This window comes from Podarcis gaigeae (genome assembly GCF_964106915.1).
Source record: "Podarcis gaigeae genome assembly, chromosome: 14".
Classification (NCBI taxonomy): Eukaryota; Metazoa; Chordata; class Lepidosauria; order Squamata; family Lacertidae; genus Podarcis; species Podarcis gaigeae.
Window position 1 is genome coordinate 48,988,301 of NC_139690.1, and position 23,828 is coordinate 49,012,128.

The following is a 23,828-nucleotide window of genomic DNA, read 5'->3' on the forward strand; positions in this document are numbered from 1 at the left end:
GGCATATAAATTGCATGAAATAATAATAATACGTAATGATGAATAATAGTATGTAATGCAAAAAAGCCACAGGGCAGTTTACCACGACATCAAATAGTAGGAGAAAAGAATGCATAAATTAATGAGGTCCCTAAAAATGACAACCACTCGTAAGGTTTGATGTTTTATTTTGCTTTTATATTTGTTGGAAGCAGTCCAGTGTGGCTGGGGCAACCCAGTTCAGATGGGCAGGCTAATAATAATAGTAGTAGTAGTAGTAGTAGTAGCAGATCACAAAATAGTAGTTACAAATAACAGCAGCAATTAATCCATTTGTCTAGTTGGATCCTTGGAAGGCTCAGTATATTTGGTGACGCAGGAATTTGCCCTATACTGAGTCAACACTGACAGGCAACAGTTCTCCAGACAGGATATGGCCCCAGCCCTACCTACCCCTGAGCTACAGCTCATCCCTTAAAACCAAAGCAAGTTTCTAGTCCTCATCAAGGGCTGATTTCAATAGGAACATCGGAAGACGGGTGCCTCCTGCCTTCACAGTTCAAGGACTTTCTTTCACCTGCCCTGAATCTTCAGGACAGCCTTGCCCACAAGTTGTGGTGTCACGAAAGAGGGAGAGAAAACCTTTTCTCTACCCATTTCCCCCACGCCAGGCATCGCTTTATAAACTTGCCCATAGCGAGGGCATCATGACGCACACCCCACACCCCCCGACACGGCCAGATCCCACGGCTTTGGAGACTTTGTAATTGTCCTCGAATTGGGATTCTTGGAAGCTGAAGCAACTTCAGCGCTTTATGAATTATGACAACGTTGCGCCCGCTCCCCTTCTGCCCGCTTCCTCATTAACGGAGGGCGTTGCTCTTTCAATCAATAGAGAACGCCGGCAATCAGCTTCTGCCATCCATCTCACGCCTTCCTGGGTTCCCTCCATCTATCATCATTACCACCGTCGCATTGATGAGCAGAAAGCCATCCCTGCCAGGGAAGGACACTCAGCTGGCACTCGCGTAATTATTGAGTCTCGAGTATCAGTACCGTCTCAAACCTTCTGTGACACGGCGCCGCACCTTCCTCACCACTGCCGGGCCTGGCAGGTCCACACTGCGCACCCCTAAGCGATTGGACCACCTGTGAGGGCAAGCATGCACGTGCAAATGTACCTTGGGCGTTAGGGTTGCCATATGTTCGGGAACCGGGATTTAACCAACGAAAATGGCGTCACTGTTCTGAACATTGCGTTTCGTTTCCTAAAGCTTTAACAACTTTTGCGTCCTGAAATATGACATGCATGGCTTCCAGAAGGAAGCTTGACCCTTGATTCCTTTCACCCGAAAGTCATTCTCTTTATTGTGTGCAGGCCTCAGTTGGGTACGGAACGTAGAATCATAGAATTGTTGCATAGGAAGAGACCGTATTTATCCATGCGACAACCCTGCAAGGTAGGTTGGGCTTAGGGGTAAAAGGTCATGGGGTCAGGAGACGAGGTCAAAGCTCAGCCAGAAGGTTCAAGGGGATGGAAGGACTCTCCTATGAGGAAAGGTTGCAGCATTTAGCATTGTAGCACGTACCTATGGGACCGCCTCTCCTGGTATGCCCCGTGGAGGACCTTAAGGTCCACAAATGACAACATTTTGGAGGTCCCAGGTCGCAAGGTGGTTAGATTGGTGTCAACTAGGGCCAGGGCCTTTTCAGTACTGGTCCCGACTTGGTGGAACGCTCTGTCACAAGAGACTAGGGACCTGCGGGACTTGACATCTTTCCGCAGGGCCTGCAAGACAGAGCTGTTCCACCAGGCCTTTGGTTTGGACTCAGTCTGACCCTTAGGTTTCCCTCTCCTTATGGTTTTGATTTATGGGCTACTTTTAAAATGAGGCTGCACTTTAAATTGCATTTTAATCTGTATTTTAAATTGTCCCCCCCCCCCATTATTATTTTTTACTGTAATTTTACTGGTGTTAGCCGTCCTGAGCCTGGCTCTGGCCAGGGAGGGCGGGGTATAAATAAAATGTATTATTATTATTATTATTATTATTATTATTATTATTATTATTAATTTCAGACTTTGTAGTCTAGAGGACTGGTGAGTGAGTGGTGACATGACAGAGGTTTAGAAAATGGAGACAGTGGATGGAGAAAAGTTTTCCTTCCCCTCTTGGAACACTTGAATTTGTGGACGTCCAATGAAGTTGAAGGTCGGAAGAAGAAGAAGAAGAAGAAGAAGAAGAAGAAGAAGAAGAAGTTTGGACTTGATATCCCGCTTTATCACTACCCGAAGGAGTCTCAAAGCTGCCAACATTCTCCTTTCCCTTCCTCTCCCACAACAAACACTCTGTGAGGTGAGTGGGGCTGAGAGACTTCAGAGAAGTGTGACTGGCCCAAGGTCACCCAGCACCTGCATGTGGAGGAGCGGGGAAGCGAACCTGGTTCACCAGATTACGAGTCTACCGCTCTTAACCACTACACCACACTGGCTCACCACACGGAAGACTCAGGACACCCAAAAGTTAAATTGTGGAACTCACTGTGATGGCTTTAAAAGAGGATTAGGCAAATTCATGGATAATAAGGCTACCAATGACTATTAGCTGTGATGGCTATGCTGTGCCTCCACAGTTGGAGAAAATAATGTTTCTGAATCCTAGTTTCTGGAAACCACGGAAGGTGGGAGTTGTTTTTGTGCGCGAAAATTCCTGCTTTCTAGTTTCCCACAGACATCTGATTGGCTGCTAAGAGAGCAGGATGCTGAACTAATGTGCCATTGGCGTGATAGAAAGGCTTTCCCTATGTTCTTATGACCACCACACAAGCATTTTTTATACTTTGTGCAGTGGTACCTTGGTTCTCAAACGCCTCGGTACTCAAACAACTTGGAACCCAAACACTGCAAACCCGGAAGTAAGTGTATGAACTTTTTCCGGAAGCCAAACGTGCTCCATTTTGAGTGTTATGCTTCTGATTTGAGTGTTACGCTGAGGTCTGTCTTTTTTTGCTATTTATTTTGCGTTTTTGTTTTTGCGGCTTTTCTGTTTCGTTTTTGTGACTGTGCGGAACCCAGTTCAGCTACTGATTGATTGTGTGACTGCAGTACATTGTTTATTGCTTTCGTTTTATGGATCAGTGGTCTCGTTGGATAGTAAAATTCATGTTAAATTGCTGTTTCAGGGGTTGTTTTTAAAAGTCTGGAATTAATCAGCTTTGCATTACTTTCTACGGGAAAGCACGCCTTGGTTTGGGAACGCTTTGGTTTGGGAACGGATTAAGTTTGAGAACCAAAGTACCACTGCATTGATTTTGAAATGAAAGATGGGGGGGGGGGAGAGAATCCTCTGCCTTCAATCACTGTGGCATTTCCTAGAGAGTCAATCCAAGACTCCCTCTCCCTCTTTAATAAACGTCACCTTCTCCAAAAGCCTGAATCTATTAGCCGAATTAATTATACAAGCATGCAAATGAGTGGTGCTGGCCTGGTTTTTCCTGAGTTTTGACATTTGGTTTTCCTCTAGCGCAGGATTTGGCACAGAATGCACACACTTGTTCTTATCACCTCTTCCCCCGTTAAGTAAATCTCGGGTTCATTCAAAAGAAGCCTCATTCATGACTTCCTGCTATCCTGGTTCTTGTTTTCCTTTTCTGGAAATGATGTAACTTCAAAAACCACCCCCCTTTCCTCGGTTCAAAGCCCGGCTACTGAACTTTGATTGTCCGGAGAAATTATTCGCTGGTTGTAGGAGCCACACCAGGGGGTGGAAAAATGAGCCGGGATCTCCATAGCAATGCCCCTTCTTTTGCTGTTATTCGTGGAGACACCAAGACGCATGAACAATTAATCCTTGATTTCCAGACCCAGGCGACTCGGCCAATAAAACAGCTGTCAGCTGCCGGTCCTGTTGAGGTGCAGTTTAATATCCCAAGAGAGGATAATTATTCTTATCTGATTTGGCTCAGGAATGAACTGAAGAAGCCTCGTCCCGCTCGTTACCAAAAAATAAAATAAAATAAAATAAAAAAAAATAAAAAAGATTCCAGGTCTTCTGAGAGGGCTACACGGAGTCTAAATGGCTAACATTCGTGCCAGTCTTTACTCCATCTAACAGCTGATGTGTGCCAAAATATAACCAGTAGAAGCATAGAGAATATTATTTTTAAGGGAAGGCATGGAACACCTGCATGCAAATGGTCCATCCCCTCATAGCATCTCCAGGAAATACTGGGAAACCCTGGACAAAAGCTGCCAGTCAGTATAGACACTATTCAGCTGAATGGAACAATGATCTGATTTAGTATAAGGAAACTCCCAAGCATTTTGGAAGGGACAATTGCTTAGCCATAGGGCACATAGAGGCATCACCTTGCCAACAAAGGTCTGTATAGTAAAAGCTCTGGTTTTCCCAGTAGTGATGTATGGAAGTGAGAGCTGGACCATAAAGAAGGCTGATCGCCAAAGAATGGATGCTTTTGAATTATGGTGTTGGAGGAGACTCTTGAGAGTCCCATGGACTGCAAGAAGATCAAACCTCTCCATTCTTAAGGAAATCAGCCCTGAGTGCTCACTGGAAGGACAAATCCTGAAGCTGAGGCTCCAATACTTTGGCCACCTCATGAGAAGAGAAGACTCCCTGGAAAAGACCCTGATGTTGGGAAAGATGGAGGGCACAAAGAGAAGGGGACGACAGAGGACGAGATGGTTGGATGGTGTTCTCGAGGCTGCCAGCATGAGTTTGACCAAACTGCGGGGTGGGGTGGGGGTGGAAGACAGAGGGGCCTGGCGTGCTCTGGGCCATGGGGTCATGCAGAGTCGGACACGACTAAACGACTAAACAACAACAACAAGGGCACATGAATTGCGCACATTAGGTCCCAGGTTCAAGTCCTGGCATCTCCAGGCAGGGATTAAAAAACAACAACCTTCCCTATAGAGGTCTGCCTTCAGATGTTTTCTAAAGGTTTTCTTGGCTCTGAGGTTGCACAACTCCACACCCTCCAACTTTTCTCCAGTGAAAATAGGGACGTCCTATTGGGATCAAATCAGAATCTGGGACAGCTTCTGTAAATCCAGGACTGTCCCTGGAAAAAAGGAACACTTAGAGAGTCTGGGTAAATGAACTTACCTGGGAGTAACTCTCATTGAACACACATAGGTTAGGTGCATCATTAAGTTAATTAATCCATCAACTAAAACTAATTACTTTTGTATGTGGGTTAAAACAGTTCCTCTGAAGCTAGAAGTGCCTGGAATTTTAGGATGCGCAGCACTTCATCTGTTCATATATGTAAGAAAACACAAATAAAGCCACTGAGACCCATAAACGATCTAAGACGTAAGCAATATAATCAATATAATATAATATAATGATTTCAAGGTCCCCCACTTTCAGATCACCCTCTCCCTGCCCAGTTGAGAAAACAAGATCCAGCTGCCACATGCATTGGGCCTACGACATGTTGGGACAGCCCTATTATTACTATTACTATTACTATTACTATTACTATTACTATTACTATTACTGTTATTACTATTACTCCAGCTATGAAGTCCCAAGCCACCCAAAAGACAGCTGTCTTGACTTGAAGTCCCGCAGAATCTGCAGTCTGGGAGTCCTCAACACCTCCTCCGAGACCAGCTCTGTCAGCTCAGGCACAGATATAGCTTAGGGCCCCACTCTCTTGGGGGCCCCAAAAATTTTTAAAGAAAAAAAAGTTTTTTGTTGTGTAGGCTTCTATGATGTAAGTCATGGGCCCCGTCTGCTGGCCTGCTCCCTAAAATATCACTGGTTTGCTACTTTCTATATATAGACAGCATCTTAAAAAGCAGAGACATCACCTTGCCAACAAAGGTCCGTATAGTTAAAGCTATGGTTTTCCCAATAGTGATGTATGGAAGTGAGAGCGGGACCATAAAGAAGGCTGATCGCCGAAGAATTGATGCTTTTGAATTATGGTGTTGGAGGAGACTCTTGAGAGTCCCATGGACTGCAAGAAGATCAAACCTCTCCATTCTTAAGGAAATGAGCCCTGAGTGCTCAGTGGAAGGACAGATCGTGAAGCTGAGGCTCCAATACTTTGGCCACCTCATGAGAAGAGAAGACTCCCTGGAAAAGACCCTGATGTTGGGAAAGATGGAGGGCATAAGGAGAAGGGGACGACAGAGGACGAGATGGTTGGACAGTGTTCTCGAAGCTACAAACATGAGTCTGACCAAACTGCGGGAGGCAGTGGAAGACAGGAGTGCCTGGCGTGCTCTGGTCCATGGGGTCACAAAGAGTCGGACACGACTAAACGACTAAACAACAACAACATATATAGGGTGCCTACATTCTGCATGGACTGGTCACATGGCAACATGTGCACCCATTAGGTCCATGAATTACCATATAGCATATATTCAACACAAAAAACAGCGGCCATTTGTTGTTGACAAAGGACAGCTGGACATAGAAAGGGCCCCATTACCTTCAGTAGCTTAGGGCCTCATCAAACCTAAATCTGGCCCTGGCTAGATCCCACTACAACTGGACAGGGAACCTGGAGAGAGAGAGATGGAATCTCTATAGACTATAGCAGCTCCCTCTCCTTGACCCTCAAGCCTGCCCTGATGCTGCACCGAGTAGCCAGGTGGGCACAGCTGGGTAAGACCCTCCTCACCCAATCAGATCTCAGTGATACAGACCAGATAGGCCTCCTCATTATGGATGAGAGAGCTCTTACTCCAAGCTGACCTGGCATTCAGCAACAGCAGCCACCAACCCAAGGGCTGGCTAAGGGCTGCCTGAGTTGCAGCCCTACAGCATTTAGAGGACTGGACAATGCTTGGCGAGATGGATCAATGGCTTGATGGACCAAGGCCATCAATTGCCCTTGGACCTCAGCAGGAGGAAACTTAATCCAGATTCTTTCTTTTTTTAAAGTTATTTATTTGGTTTTTCAGATTAAAAGTTTACAGTCTCATATCCAACAAACAACACAAAAACAAGATTACAATGAATCTCCTGGACTTCCCTCCTCCCCTTTGTGGGTCCTATTTTTAATAATTTCCTCCTGCATCTTTTATAATAATCCAAATATTTTACTTCTCCATTGTGTCCAAAATCCACCATTAAACTACAAGTGATATTCCAATCCTACTAACATTTTTTAACTGTTTACAATGGTCTTTAAGATAAGTTATAAAATTTCCCCTTTCCTTATTAAAATTTTGGTCTTCCTGATTTCTGATTCTTCTAGTCATTTTAGTCATTTCGGCATAATCCATCAACTTGACCTGCCATTCTTCTCTGGTCAGGACTTTATCTTCTTTCCATCTCTGGGCCAGAGAACTTAATCCAGATTCAAGCCAGTCTAACCTTTCTGGCACTGATATGGCCATGACATGACTTTGTGGAGGAGACGGACTCAGACAACGCTTCACCCAAACTGAAAGAGGAACACCGGTAAGAGGTTTGGATTCAACGCCAAAATTCTAGAACCAATCCAGAGTTTGTAACATCTTAGCTCTATTATCGGACCTAATGAAATAGATGGAAGGTGCTTCTTTATCCGACGAAAACCACTTTCCCCCCCTACGCCCACCTGCCTGGCCTCATTGATGATGATCAGAGTTATGATGATGTTTCGAGGAGCTGATGATTTGGCAGGGGGATACAGAACTGACTTCTTGTTTAAAGTTATGAATGACCTTTATCATTAGCTTCCTTACCTCCTATCTCGAGAGGCTCCTAGAAGTAATGACCATGGAACTCAATTTAACATCCTCCGAACTCTTGTTTACTGAAGCCTTCAATTGAGATGGCGTGCCGGATTAGCGGATCGGCCCTGCGTCTGAAGTGCAGCTTAACGGGATCTGCGCGCGATGCGAGGACAGCCTTTGAGAGACCTTGGCAGGCCGGAGGGAGCTCTTGAATTTGAGAAGCTGTTGAAAACCCTGGGCGGGGAGGGTCACGGCGAAAGATTGATGGTGGGGCTTGGGTATCACAGCTCGCTAAGTACTGGGTAGGACATTAAGGGGCTTCCGGGGTCATCCTATTCGGTTCTGGTAATCAGTTCATCTGAGAGCTGACCCATCCTCCAAACTCAGCTGGGGAAGGCCGTGGTATTTCAAGTATTACGGCTGCCCTAATAATTTTGTAGTAGAGTCTGGGCATATTGTTTCCTCTTACTCTGCAGACATTTGCCATATCCCCCCAGAAATGTCAAAGCAATGAGGGTAAGGCAATGGCGAGAACTGAGGCACAGTGCAATGAGATTGCGGGAAATGGATCCTGCCACATGCCTTTCTAAGTACAGCATTTTTAAAAATTTCCAGTAGCAGCCAGTCTGACGCCCCTGGGAATCCTGCAAGTTCCTTGGGAGCCTGATACTTTCCCCCTATTCTCAGCATAGTGAAGATAGACTGCTCTTGTACATGAAGATTCAATTAGTGATCATGCCTAGTAGCCGCTGATAGACCTTCTTCTCCTTCCTTCCCAGAGCTATCCAAGCATGTAGCCACCACTCTAGCTTGCACAATTAATGGCACTAATCTCACCCTGTGCCATTATTTCATTTTATTCCTGCCTGCTAGTAAGAATAATTTCTGGGCCCCAAGTCTGAGCGATGGGAAGAAGAATGTTATAAAGTGTTTATAATTTTACATAATTTTGCCCAGACCCATCCTTTCTGCCCCCCCCCTCCAATGCCCCAACTGGCATTTTCTCTTTGGAAAGAAACATGCTAAAAAGGTACAATTTGAGAGGTAAATCAGATAACCTTTAAACTCTAAATTTTGCCTCTTGTTCTTTAGTGCATGCTATGACATCATGGCTGGGTGAACCCCTGAATTTGGGAAGAAATGTCATGACTTCCACGGCAGGCCCAGACAGGAGCCATACGAGAATCAGGGATTTGCTGCCAATTTGCTATTGGGCCAAATTCAATATTTTATTATCAGTTCAGTTTGGCCTGCACTGTGGAACTCCCTGCCTTTCAACATCACTCTACTCTTTTTGGTCCCTTCTAAAATTATTTCTATTTAGACAATCCTACCCAGGTATTTAGAAAGCTGATGCGAGTCTTACTCTGTTTCTAATGTATCGTCATTCTAACATTTAGAAAGTCTTAAATTATCGTTGTTACTTTTTCTCATGGATAATTTTATTGCTTTATCTTTTTTGTAAAAGGCTTTGAGGATTTTCTTTTGTACCGTCAAGCAGTGTACATTTTTTAATGAAATCAATCCATCAATAAAAATAACTATATCAAACCCCTAATGTCTGGGGAACCAGCTTAGTTGAAGGATCGCCTTCCCAGATCTATGGACTCTTGACCGCTTCGATCTGCGGAAATGGCCCTGTTACGGTTGTCACACAATACCCATTGCCCAGTTGCAAGAATTCCATCATTTAGTATGGCGGCACCTATACTTTGGAACTCCCTGCCTATTGATACAGTGGTACCTCAGGTTACACACGCTTCAGGTTACATACGCTTCAGGTTACAGACTCCGCTAACCCAGAAATAGTGCTTCAGGTTAAGAACTTTGCTTCAGGATGAGAACAGAAATCCTGCTCCAGTGGTGCGGTGGCAGCAGGAGGCCCCATTAGCTAAAGTGGTTCTTCAGGTTAAGAACAGTTTCAGGTTAAGTACGGACCTCCAGAACGAATTAAGTGCTTAACCCGAGGTACCACTGTATTAAGCAAGCACCCTCACTATTTTTCTCTTCCATTTCAGCAAGCTTATCTGGATACGCCATTTACTTATGGTTTTTTAAGTTTATCAGTGTATCACCGATAATCGCTCCCTTGTTCTACGGCGCTTTGAGGTGCCTGTTTGTGTGTGTGTGTTTAATTAAACGGATTATAATCCCACCCCCCAATATAAATAAATAAGGCTGCGATCCCCGGACTGAGCCGATGAGAGATGGTGCCGTTTGAAAGGTCACCGTAAGCCCAGAAGGTGAGAAGTGCTGTAACAACAGGTTCTCATGAACCGGGCTGACCTGAGCCAATCTCAATTGTGACGGTCCGTTTTGGCGAGGAGAGGGGCTGCAGCATCCGGGAGCCCGGCCGCTCCGACTGACAGCCCCGATTATTTAGAGCCTTCTTGGACAAGGAGCACAGGTGTTGCCCAGATGCTCGGGAGCCTGACATTTCTCTGGCGCAGAGTAATAGGCCCTTCTGCCACCCCTCTCTATGGGAACCACCATTGACTCTTCTACGAGGAGCCAGGGGCCTATGAAAAGACAGTGTAAACACATCACAGAGCCTCGTGCATCTGTTACTAGGGGTAGTAAAAGGAAATGCACAGGGACCCGGACGGGAACGGGGCAGAGAGAGAGAGAGAGAGAGAGAACAAAAAAGAAAATGCCAGAGAATAACCCTTGGCAAAAATGTTTGCTTATTCCTTGTTCAGGGTCAGGGAGAAGCCCGAATTTGGTTGAAAGGAGAAGGGCAGGGGGCAGCCTGTTTTATTGCTGCTCTCACGTTACAGAGAGAAGTTAGAAGCATGGGATTGCAGAGTTGGAAGGGACCATGTGGGTCATCTAGTCTGACCCCCCTGAGATGCAGGAATGGTTTTAAAATTAATTTTGGTGTAAAAATGTGTGAGATTACGATATTGTATTTTATTTGCATTACCTAGAGCCTGTACTACTGATGAAGCCTAGGATGGTGAAACAAGGCTAATATTCCGGAAATCCTTGTCTTAGACTCTGTGAAAGGATTCTGTGGAACTGTAACAATGCTTCATGTGGATTATTGGACTCTATGAACAGACAGGTGGAATAGACACATGTATGGCCCTTATGCATGAACTGACTTTATGAGGTGAGTGAGGCTGAGAGACTTCAGAAAAGTGTGACTAGCCCAAGGTCACCCAGCAGCTGGACTTATGAGACTTCCGATTTGATACAATGAATAGTATACCTTATTTATTCAAAAGTACAGCCAGTTACGTCTTGCGTGTTAGAATAGAATCATAGAATCATAGAATCATAGAATCATAGAATCATAGAGTTGGAAGAGACCACAAGGGCCATCGAGTCCAACCCCCTGCCAAGCAGGAAACACCATCAGAGCACTCCTGACATATGGTTGTCAAACCTCTGCTCTGTGTTTATTGAGTATGTTTCACATAACCATAGGTTTGTTGTTGTTTAGGTATGCGACTACAGCAGCGAGAACTTTATTAGCGCAAAAAATGGAAGCAACAGGATATGCCAACGATTCAGGAGTGGCAGGCGAAGACGATCGAATACACAGAATTGGCAAAGTTGACCGGGAAAATCTGAAACCAGCATGATCAAATGTTCCAAAAAGACTGGAGTCAATTCATACACTCTTTAAAGGACAATTACAAGCAATTAACCACACCAGCAGGACTGACTTAAGCAGACTTGTAATGCTGATACATTTTTATTTAGAATTTGACAATGGAATTGAATATAACGTAGAAAGGGAAAGTACAAATTTATATGATATAGAAAGGAATTAAGGTAACCACGACTAACTGAATTTCAGACCAGTCTTCAAGACCAGCCCCACATTTATCACATTGCAGTAGTCTAGCCAGCAGTATTCTAATGAGAGCAAACCCAAATATATGCCATTGACTTTAGATTGTGAGCATGTGGGCAGGGCCTGTTTTATCATGACTGTCCACAGAACAGCTAATGATTTTCCTAGATGAAGATGGTTAATATTAGAAGCAGTAGCTGTAGCCATTGGATGTGTTCTGTTGGTTGTCCTGACTCTTGCAACATGCTGGGACAGAAATCCAAATACAGTGATACCTTGGTTCTCAAACACCTTGGTTCTCAAACGCCAAAAACCCGGAAGTAAGTGTTCTGATTTTCAAATATTTTTCGGAAGCTGAATGTCTGATGCTGTTGGCTATTGTTTCTGGGGCACCTGCACCAATCAGAAGCTGAGCCTTGGTTTTCAAACATTTCGAAAGTCAAAGGACTTCCAGAACGGATTAAGTTTGGCGCTTTTGTTTTTGCTATTTATTTTTCGGTGTTGAGGCTTTTTCGGTTAATTTGTTTTTGTGACTGTGTGGAAACCAGTCCAGCTACGGATTGATTGATTGATTGATTGATTGATTGTGTGGCTATGGAAATGGATAAAAGCCCCCCATCCAAACAATGACTATCATCAGTGAAGGTAAGGGGGAAAATTTATTTTAATTTTTAACATCTACAATACTGTCTTCTTTATTTTATAGTACAGTACATTGATTATTGCTTTCATTTTATGGATCAATGGTTTCATTAGATAGTAAAATTCATGTTAAATTGCTGTTTTAGGGGGGTTTTTCAGAGTCTGGAACAAATGAATCCATTTTGCATTACTTTCTACGGGAAAGCACGCCTTGGTTTTGGAACGCTTTGGTTTTGGAACGGACTTCCGGAACGTATTAAGTTTGAGAACCAAAGTACTACTGCAAAGAAATGTCAAATGTATAAAAGCAGCAGCATTTCCTCTCTTCCTCTCTATCTCTCTCTTTTTGCCGGAAATAAACAGCACAGGGAAGGAAACAGCTACAGAAGCAGACTGGCGATCAGTCACCGATATTGAGGGATCTGTCACGAGAGTATAACTGGGGGTTGAACAAAGAGACTTCAGAACCCGTCAAACATTTTCAACATCCCTTTTCTAATTGGCAATTTTGTAATATTAATTCACAACAGATCTGATTGCTGGATTCCCACTGGCTCCCCTCAGGAGGTTTTGCGTGAAATCTATTTGAAATGGTGTGTCAGGGTTTCCAACACCCCCCTCCTCCCTTCCTTCCTTCTTCCTTGAAGTCACCATCTGGCTGATAGACTTGAGTCTGTTCTAATACAGTGACCCAGCGAATCACTGTTAAACAATTCCCCTGGGCTCACGGTCCTCTCGCAGGCAATCCATCGAGGGAAATGCTGTGCGGAGAGAGACACGGGGAGATGCGCAGAGCGATAGGGGCGTATTTTGAATGAATTAAGCTGACGGATTGTAAAATAATTTGATTTATGGGGAAGGAGAAATCTGTGGGGGCGATCTCGTCCGGCTCTCTCGCACTTTGGTTGGCTTGGTTTGGTTTCCAAGGATGTGGGTGATCCCTTGGCTTTTAATTAATGTCAGGGCCGCTCTCTCTGGAACGGTGCCAGGTTCAAACCCTAGTCCAAAGCAATATAAGAAAAAATCTCACAATGGAACCAATGCAGGTTGCGGCGGAATGCCAATTCTGTGGAGGAGACAGGGAGACCAGACAGAAGGTTAGAAAAAAACTTGGCCTATCATTCAACATCCAAAAAACCCGAAGTCCTTCAACCAACAAGCACAAAACAACAACTCAAAGCAGTGACAACAGACAGCGCCACAAATCCAACTCAATGGTGTAACATTGGAAAGTGTCTCCTACCTTGGCACTTTTCCTACCTGGGCAGTTATCTTTCCACAAGGGATGACAATGATGCCAAAATCCAGAATCGCCTGAGCTCTGTGAGTGCAGCTTTTTCCCAATTGAAGTGCAGAGTCTTTGAGGACTGGGACATTGGCAGAGGAACCAAAACGCTTGTTTACGAAGCTATTGTACTACCAACCTTACTGTACGCTTGTGAACCATGGACCACTTATAAACGCCATCTCCAACTCCTCAAAAGATTCCATCAACGGTGTCTCCAGAGAGTTAGTGTGGTGTAGTGGTTAAGAGCGATAGACTCGTAATCTGGTGAACCGGGTTCGCGTCTCCGCTCCTCCACATGTAGCTGCTGGGTGACCTTGGGCTAGTCACACTTTTCTGAAGTCTCTCAGCCTCACTCACCTCACAGAGTGTTTGTTGTGGGGGAGGAAGGGAAAGGAGATTGTTAGCTGCTTTGAGACTCCTTCGGGTAATGATAAAGCGGGATATCAAATCCAAATTCCTCCTCCTCCTCCTCCTCCTCCTCTTCTTCTTCTTCTTCTTCTTCTTCTTCTTCTTCTTCTTCTTCTTCTTCTTCTTCTTCTTCTTCTAAATTTTTTTACGCATCACTTGGGAAGACAGGCAAACTAATGCCAGTGTACTGGAAGAAGCAAAGATCACCAGTGTTGAAGCAATGATTCTTCAACATCAACTTCGTTGGACTGGTCATGTTGTGAGGATCATGTTGTGAGGATCATGTTGTGAGGATCACTCATAACCGAGTAAGATTGTCTTCCATGAACACGGTCTTAACAGTGAATCCACAAGTGACTGTGGAGGCCAATTCTGGATCCACACGTCCTTCCACAGTGGGGACATTGGTTTCCGGGTGGGAGTTGATCACGGTGTGGTTGTGCCAAGCATGCCTTCCTCTTAGCACGTTTCTCCCTTGCGTCCTGAGTTCGAGTGTCTTCAAAGCCCATGACACCTTTGGTAAAGGCTGTTCTCCAACTGGAGCGCTCAAAGGCCAGTGTTTCCCGGTTGTTGGTGTTAGCAGATGATGCTGACCTGCAGACTTATTTCACGGCAAACTGGGTTTTAATTGCTGGTTTTAAATGCATTCTGTTGCCTTTTTCATTATTGTTTTTCACTGGTTTAATTTTATTACAGTGGTACCTCGGGTTACAGGCGCTTCAGGTTACCGACGCTTCAGATTACAGACTCTGCTAACCCAGAAATAGTACCTCGGGTTAAGAACATTGCTTCAGGATGAGAACAGAAATCTTGTGGTGGCGGCGCGGTGGCAGCAGGAAACCCCATTAGCTTCAGGTTAAGAACAGTTTCAGGTTAAGAACGGACCTCCAGAACAAATTAAGTTCTTAACCCGATGTACCACTGTATTTTGCAGTTTATAATGATGTTTTTGAAATGTAAGCTTGGGAGAAAGGTGAGATATAAATACAAAAATAGGAATAAATCACACACACACACACACACACACACACAGAGAGAGAGAGAGAGAGAGAGAGAGATCTGATTCTGATCCTTTTACCAGCTCATGCAGCTCCCTCTAAGCTGCTGTTTCCTCAAGCCTGAATTGTGCCTTCCAATATTTTGCAAATATTATTCTTGCGCCCCTAAATCGTCGCAACTTGCCTATTGAGCAACCCCCTGCCAAAGCGAATAGCCGAAGGAATAGATGGAGCCTTTGGGCCTTCCTCTCCTGAGTTGTTCTGCTCCGAGCGCAAGCCAGATCAGCTGTTTTCCCATCCTTGATGCTGGGAAGAGGGAAAGCAGCCTTTGCTTGGCTTCTGCGAAAGGTGGACGCCAGCCAGCCACCGGCTTCTGTTTGTAAATACAGCTGAAGATCTCCTCCGATGGACTCACGCTGCTGAAAGCCCACCTCAATGGTGGGAAAGTGAAAAGGTAAACAAAGGCTGCTCGTTCCCACCAGCCACTGGACTCCACCAGACTTTTAAATCTTCTACCTCTAGAACAAATTGATTTCTTGCCAGTCGGCAGACTTTTTACTGATGTTGTGGCTGTTCTGGTTGAAGACAACCAGGTGCAGAGAGCTGGGATAATCTTCTCTCCCCCCCCCCTTTCTCCTTTCGCTGTGTCCTGTTCATCGCCCCCTTCCTCAGCTCATAGACACACTGATCTGAAAGGAGGAACTAAGCCTATCCCAGAGGGAGCGACTCACGGGTGCGGGGGGTGGGGAGAAGGGAAACCCAATATGGGGAAAGAATGAGCCTTGCCAGGATCTGGAGACTTATACAGGTTTGCGGCACAGTCAACAGCAAGGTCACTCATTTTGGATTCAAAACTAACTTGGGCCAGACCAGTTCAAGCCTTGAATATGAAACACCAAACTTGTCTGACCAGAGATTCTCAGAAGACTGGAGTAAATTTACGGACTATTTGAAAAGTAATTGTGATGAACAGATTACGTTACTAGGTTTGCAAGAAGTTTTGTAAGGTGAATCATTTGAAATATTGCAAGAAAGAGAATGAGGAGAAGTATTAGTTACAAAATAATGTAAGGTAATATGAAATTAAGAAATGCATAGTAAGTGATAAGAACGGAAAATCATCAGAGATGTTGACGGAAGTCCAAAAATTATTGTATAAGATGAGTTGTTGTGTGAATGATAATTAATATGTTAAAAACTAATAAAAACATATATAAAAAAAAAGAAAAGGGGGCTCAGAAATTGAAGGTCAGATGTGCTTCAAAAATGGCTGTTCCTTCTTTCAGTATGTCTTTACTCTGTATATATAATTAAATTAAATATTTTCCCCCTCTGTATATAATTTTTTAATTACATTTTCCAAATATTGCTGTTGCATTTGGCAAGGTTTAGCGGGAAGACACCCCAGTGAAAATTTCTGTTACTATATATCTTATATATGGCTGTTTCTTTGTACAGTCGTACCTTGGAAGTTGAACGGAATCTGTTCTGGAAGTCTGTTCGACTTCCAAAACATTCAGAAACCAAAGCGTGGCTTCTGATTGGCTGAAGCCAATCGCACGCACATCAACGAAGCCACCAATCATCTGCACACTCACTGAAAGAAAGCGCTGGTCGGTCTCCCAATTGCTGCAGCAGCCAATAGCCAGCAGACATTTACACACCCACCAATCACCAAAAAACATACCTCTGACAATCTCCTGCTCATGGCAGACAACAATCGCCTGTCCCACCTCCCAACTATCCATATATAAGACAACCCCCAATTTTCAGCATAATTTTTTAATAAAATAACCTCGTCTTATACACAGAAAAATACGGTAAATATGGTGATAGTATTTCAAAAGACACCTCAGCAACTGCAGTGGGTGCATGATGGCAGACATAGTGCACAGATATTTTACATGCCTTTGCACCAGTAACACGATTGACCAGGCAGATCTAACTTCTAGAGACCGTGGAAAGGGAACTGAACACTGACCGGGCAACTTTAGCAACTCATACCAACAGCATTTTAATAAGTCATTTCCAAAACACAAAAACAGGAACAAGGTCAAGTTGGTGGTTCCATTAAAATCAGCGTAGCAAATTATCCATGACTTAACTCCCATTGATTTTGCCAGAACTGAGTTTAACTGGCTTACTCGGAATCCAGGGATCTCTGAAGGACTGGAAGACAGGGGCTGCCCCCTGGATAGTGTAACCATTGGAAGGTAGATCTTTGCACAATCCATATGTCACCTCCAAAGAGTTTTCTGATTTATCAACAGAGGGAATACATTACAAAGATGTTATTGGATTTATCAATAGCCAGGAATCTGGAAGATCATTTCCAAGTATATATAAAATGGTTTGGTCTGTTTAAGGAAAATGGGATCAATTGAAGAAAGGTTAGACGAAAAGAAAAATGAAAGATGAATCCAATTAATGGAGTCACTGTTGGTTGGAAGCAACAAATGCTATAGAGAAAAAAAGTATTATAGTTCGAAATTGACGATTATGTTAAAGAGAAGATTCCTAGTCCTTCTTGTAGAAACTATTGTGCTTAATGCAATCTGAATCCTGAAATACTGCTCATGATGGGAGGGGAGTCGTTTATATTTACTCTTCAATCAATGTTCCTTTTGTAATGCAGTCACGGTATGGAAAACAAATAAATATATTTATGATTAAGGAGAAGGGGGGGAGGAAACGATGGGAAAATCTGTGAGTGCTCAACACTTTTAAGACTCTCAAAACAATCTCGGTTTTCTTCCCGCAAATCAGTGAAACAGGGATCCGGGATCCTGCAGAGCCAGCTCTAGCGCTTCCTTTGATTGCGGACATCTATCTCTTCCTTGACAACTTTGCCTGTTAGCAGAGAGAGTCGGCTGTTTAATTCACCTGACTTGTTAAGGGCTCCCTGGTCCCCCCCTTCTATTCTTGTTTGCTTTTTCTGAAGTTCTGGGAAGTCAACGATCTCGCATTTGCAGGCTAAGTGCGGAGTTCCCGTCGGGTGACTAAAATTCACAAATAATCTGGCAATTTGTCCACTGTCTCGGGAGCCCGCGGGGAAGCTGATCACTGCAAGAGTTTTTGGTATAAAAGAGGGAGATTGATGAGCTGCCCGGAATGCGGGGCTGGCTGGCAGCTTCCCAAAGCTGAAGATGAAATGCTACAAGCAAAGGGAACTCAATTGGCAATGCCGTCCGTGATTGTTCCTGCATCCTGGGCGGACTCTTGATTTGGCAATCCTTGCTTTAAAAGGCACCGCTGCTGAAACCTCAAGTTCCCGCTGCTCAGATAGACTGCTCCAGGCTCATACACTCTTCTGCAACAAAACAGAACCTCATTAGCTGCCGCTGTCCAGAACCTCATTTTTAAAAATTGCATTTATACTCCACTTTTATCTCCAAAGGGGATGCGGGTGGTGCTGTGGGTTAAACCACAGAGCCTAAGGCTTGCTGATCGGAAGGTAGGCTGTTTGAATCCCCGCGACGGGGTGAGCTTCCGTTGCTCGGTCCCATTTTAGCGTGACATTCCCCCACGAAGCATAGTTTTGACCAAAGTACACCTTTTGGCAAGCCATTTCTCCAAATACCATGCATTTTGTATGCTACTTGCACAAACACATTCATTTGTAGGCACATTTTCTCTCGATAAATACGTCTTTGTAAACACTGTTTTGGAGAACTGAATTGCAAAATTCGGGTGAGTGCAAATTTCAAAGGACGGCTGCATTTCGGTTCTCAGAAAGTGCGAAGATGATAAATTTGGCAAACTGAGTTAAAGTTCTCTGCACATCCCTATCTCCAGATAAGTCCACTGGGACAAACATAAGAAGGGGAATTCCCAAAGTGAAACTTGAACCCAGGACCCCATCAGACCTGGAGTTGGTCCTATCAGTTAACCTTCTCATCTGTTTTCACCCGAGATGCCACCCACACCATAATTTAAAGTGATACCACTTTAAGCAGCTGCGGCTCCCCGCAAAGAATCTTGGGAGCTGTAGTTCATTAAGGGCGTTGAAAGTTGTTAGGAGGCCCCTATTCCCCTTTCAGAACTACATTTCCCAGACTGGCTTAACCATCAATCCCAGGGACCTTTGGGAATGGCAGCTCTGTGAGGGAGACAGGGAGTAACCTAATGCCTCTCCGTCCCTTTAATAAACTACAACTCCCAGAATTCCCTGGGCTAAGCCACAACTCCTTAACGTGTATGGTATGAAGCTGGCCTCTCCCTTTTTGGCAGAGAGAAAACACACTGGACAGCATGTCCCGTCTTTTCTTATTGATTGATTGATTGATTGATTGATTGATTGATTATAGTGTGCTATTATATTTATATAAGGGACGCGGGTGGCGCTGTGGGTAAAACCTCAGCGCCTAGGACTTGCCGATCGCATGGTCGGCGGTTCGAATCCCCGCGGCGGGGTGAGCTCCCGTCGTTCGGTTCCAGCTCCTGCCAACCTAGCAGTTCAAAAGCACCCTTAAGTGCAAGTAGATAAATAGGTACCGCTTTATAGCGGGAAGGTAAATGGTGTTTCCGTGTGCTGCTCTGGTGCCGGTTCGCCTGAGCAGCTTTGTCACGCTGCCCACGTGACCTGGAAGTGTCTGCGGACAGCGCTGGCTCCCGGCCTCTAGAGTGAGATGAGCGCACAACCCTAGAGTCTGTCAAGACTGGCCCGTACGGGCAGGGGTACCTTTACCTTTATTATATTTATATTATGATATAGGATTGTTATCATTAATTCATTAATGCATTGTCCCTTAATGTAACAGAAAAGCTATCACTCCTTTATTAATGGAACAAATTCATCTATACCACAGACTCGATAGAAAACCTTATAATCATGGTGTTCTATTTATCCGTTTATAAAACATATCTATATATTCTGCCATGCCATAAAAATACATCAAAGCAGTTCCCAGCACTAAAACATAAAACCGTGGGTAGGCAAACTAAGGCCCAGGGGGCCGGGTTATTGGAATGTGCCCCCAAATAGGAACATGGACCTTGTTAGCCTGTACAGAGGATGGAACATGGTACATACATATGTGTGTAAAAACCTCTGACTTACGTGTGGCCTGAATGCAACCTGATTATTTTGTTTAACAAATGTATACAGCCCTTGACAGTCATAAAACCTTGACGTGGTTTAAAGCGAAACCAAACACAGAAATATATATATATATATATATATATATATATATATATTTGTGATACAAAAGTTCATACCCAGTACAAAGTATCTTTTTATAATACACCATGGACATGAGAATTATTAACAAACGACAGATATTTTAAAGACATACACAGCTCATTACAATCAACAGCAAGCGAAAAACAGATTAAAACAGTGCTTTTTTCTTTTTAAAAAATAATGTTTAGGGGTACTCTCATTTTCCTACTCATATTGCCCCTCAGTAAGGCCAGACTTAGATTCACAAAATGTTTAGAGGTATGTGTACCCCTGCGTCCCCCCCCCAGAAAAAGCACTGGATTAAAACATGTCTAACTTCTTCAGGTCTGCAAAAATGTTATAAGCAGGTGTCCAGTGGCAGGGAGTTCCAAAGGGCCATTTCTGCAGGTGGAAGTGGTTGAGTGGGTATATATGGAACTAAGCAACCCTGCAAGCAAACTGGTCCCAAGCTGTTAAGGGCTTTATATACTATATGGCAAATTTGGGAGGAAACTCCACAAGCTCATCAGAAGTACATTCTCTGGTAATCGAGGGGAAAGAAGGGTGTGGCTCGTCAACTGGTAACCTCAAGGCTGGACTGCTGTAATGTCCTCTACGTGGGGCTGCCCTTGAGGCTGTTCCAGAAGCTGTAAAGGTAAAGGGACCCCTGACCATTAGGTCCAGTCGTGGCCGACTCTGGGGTTGCAGCGCTCATCTCGCTCATCTCGCTTTATTGGCCGAGGGAGCCGGTGTATGTGGCCAGCATGACTAAGCCGCTTCTGGCGAACCAGAGCAGCGCATGGAAACACCGTTTACCTCCCTGCTGGAGCGGTACCTATTTATCTACTTGCACTTTGTGCTTTCGAACTGCTAGGTTGGCAGGAGCAGGGACCGGGCAACAGGAGCTCACCCTGTCGTGGGGATTCGAACCACCGACCTTCTGATCAGCAAGTCCTAGGCTCTGTGGTTTAACCCACAGGGCCACCTGCGTCCTCCAGAAGCTGTAGCTGGTGCCAAATGTGGCAGGGGGGCTACTTAGAATTACACGGGCTTCCAATCAAATACAGGTTTTGACTTTGACCTAAGGGCTTTGGCCTTCATCCCTTCCGCCCTAATAAATCATTGCCTTCCTCTGGCAATGCCTTCCTCGTGGTGGCTCCCCTTTTGTGGAAGCATCTTTTCTCCGCACCAGTGGTGTAGCATGGGGGGTGCAGGGAGGGGCCGGGCGCACCAGGTGCAACATCTGGGGGGCGCACTCGCCGCCTCCGGAGTCGCCGAAGAGCCTCGGGCGCAGGCTGTAGCAGAGCCCCATGTCTCGCGGAACCGACGAGCTGTGCGCGCGTCCGGGCTGAAGGCGTCCGGCAGGCAGCGGCTCTCAGCGCTCGCTGCGGTCCCCACACGTCAGGGCTGCAGAGGGCGCACCAGGCAGCCCCTCCTCACAGCCCCGCCGCTGCCGCCGCTGCCGCAGCTGCTGGGCCACGTTGCATTTTCCTCGCCTCTCTGCCCTCCTCCTCCGGGCAAGCGGCGTCGTTTGGGAGGCAGCGGCAGCAGCAACTCGCCTCAGATCACCTGACACGGACCCGCCGCTGCCGCCGTGGCTACCTTACCATAAATACCCCAGCCCAGGCAGCAGCAAGAAGAAGCTGGCAGCGGCGGCAGGTTAGGGGTTAGGGGCGCAAATTACTTGCCTTGCCCCGGGTGCTGACAACCCACACTATGCCGCTGCTCCACACGCAGGCAGGCACAATCCTTGAGGACCTTTCAGCTCCTTCTGAAAACAGATTTGTGTATGCAGGCCTTTCCTGCGGTGCAATTCCAGTTTGCGATTTAACTTGCTAGTGCCCAATTTCAGGTGCATTTATTCTATATAGTGGAACCTCTACCTGTGACCATAATCCGTTCTGGAGATCCGTCTGGAGTTCAAAGCGGGTCTCTGGGAGAGGCACCATTGTGTGCAGGCGCTTCTGCGCATGTGCGAACGGTGATCGCCTCTCCTGCGCATGCGCGACCGACAGCAAACTCACCGGTTATTTCCTTGTTTGCCTCGGACGTTGGGCAAAATGGATTCAAGCGGAGGCGGATGTAAGAAGAGGTTTGACTGCATATGGACTTATTGTTATATAAGTTTATTTGGGGGAGAGAGGGGGAAAAGGAGGCTACCTCAAGCCTGATTTGGAGGCAGTATAAAAGCATTTCAATGAGAAATAACGAAAAGAAAGAGAGGAAAGTGAAAGAAGAGATTGGGTGAGATTCCAGCATTTAATTAGACAGAGAACGTTCTAGGAACATTGCAGGCAAATTGCATTGAATTTCTCTGATTTATCCTTCCAGTAGATGGACAGGTCTAAAAAATCTAAACCTGCAAAATCTATTTACAGGTTGGGGGTGAATAATATGAGTCTACACTTCAGTGCTTTGACAATGGCGGTTCCATACAGAGCGGAAATGAACATTTGCAGGCATTTGAAATTCGTCTCCCAAATGTGCCTTCTGGATTGCTGGATTCTACCTGGATATGGAGTTTGTATTTGTTTTGTTTGTTTTGGTTTTTTTTAAGTGCAGAATATCAGCTGCCTTGCCTGCCATTTGTCCCTATTCCCCTAATTAAGAACATAAGAAGGGACTACTGGATCAGGCCAGTGACTCTTCTGGTTCATTATCCTGTTCTCACAGTGGCCAACAAGGTGCCTCTTCCACGGTGCTCCCTTTGCAACCCATGCTATAGTCCATTTCAGGGCAGAAGGAGTTAATTATGACTCCCCTGAAACCCCACCCCCTTATGCTTCCACATTCACGGTTGGGGTGCTTAGGTGCCGGGTCAATTTTTCAAGGCAGGGGTCAGAACACGCCACCCACTACTGGAGCCCCTATACATACACATGCCAAAAAGCCTCAAAATTTATCAACGGGTTTCAGCTCTCTGTTCACACAGATAGCCAAGCCAAAGTTTCTCTCCTGGAAACTTTTGACTCAGCATTCGTTTTAATTCCTGCATCATCCACTCGTACGCATGCAGGGTCAGATTTCGGCTTGATGAGGCCCTAAGCTACTGAAGGTAATGGGGCCCTTTCTATGCCCAGCTGTCCTTTGTCAACCACAAATTGTCTCTGTTTTTTGTGTTGAATATATGCTATATGGGAATTTATGGACCTAATAGGTGTCTGAAGCCATTTGCACATGCAGAATGTAGGCAGCCTTTATATAGAAAGGAGCAAACCAGTGATATTTTAGGGAGCAGGCTAGCAGGCGGGGCCCATGACTTACATCATAGGAGCCTACACAACACAAAACACTGTTGCTGTATGTAGGTTTTATTTTATTAGGTTTTTATCTTATATTTTGGAAATGTACATATGGGGTTTCCCCCCCCCCTATATTTTTTTTTGGGGGGGGCCCCCAAGAGAGCAGGGCCCTAAGCTATAGCTTGTTAGCTTAAACATAAATCCGGCAGTGGACTGGATGCCGCCAAGGCTGAGGCTTCCTTTGTGTGGCAGAGACTCCTGCCTTGCCGAATCGCTCTCCCTGTTCCCTTTGATGCCTGCTCCACATAATGCGTTGACAGCCTGTGTTTTGTCAGTTGTTTTACAATGTTGACAAGGAAGTGTGTGTTTTCTTGTGCGCGAAGCCCAGCCCATTCCTTTGAGGGAGGCAGCTTCGGAAGGCTCAGAGCATGGAAGAAACTCGTGAAATTTAGCCACACCATGTGATGTCCAGGCGTGGGAAAGGGAGGGGGGCACAAGATGACCGGGGTCATAATGAAGAGCCAGGCAGGGACTTCAGGGCCCCTGTCTCTGCCTTTTGCCTTCATATTATAAGCAGCTCAAGGGGGTGGGGACCAGAAACCT

The 23,828-nt window shown here is 45.2% G+C and overlaps 1 protein-coding gene across 3 annotated transcripts in view; it reads right to left on the bottom strand.

Moving 5' to 3' along the window:
- Positions 1-23,828, bottom strand: part of MICALL2 (MICAL like 2) — a 462,536-nt gene that overhangs the window by 195,210 nt on the left and 243,498 nt on the right. The window contains exon 18 of one of the 3 annotated variants that reach the window (XM_083711475.1): positions 3,256-3,280. The exons of the other annotated variants lie outside the window; for them this stretch is intronic. The gene's annotated coding sequence lies outside the window, so the exon portion shown is untranslated. Of the gene's footprint in view, positions 1-3,255; positions 3,281-23,828 lie in introns of those variants that run through there. 3 annotated transcript variants of the gene reach the window in all.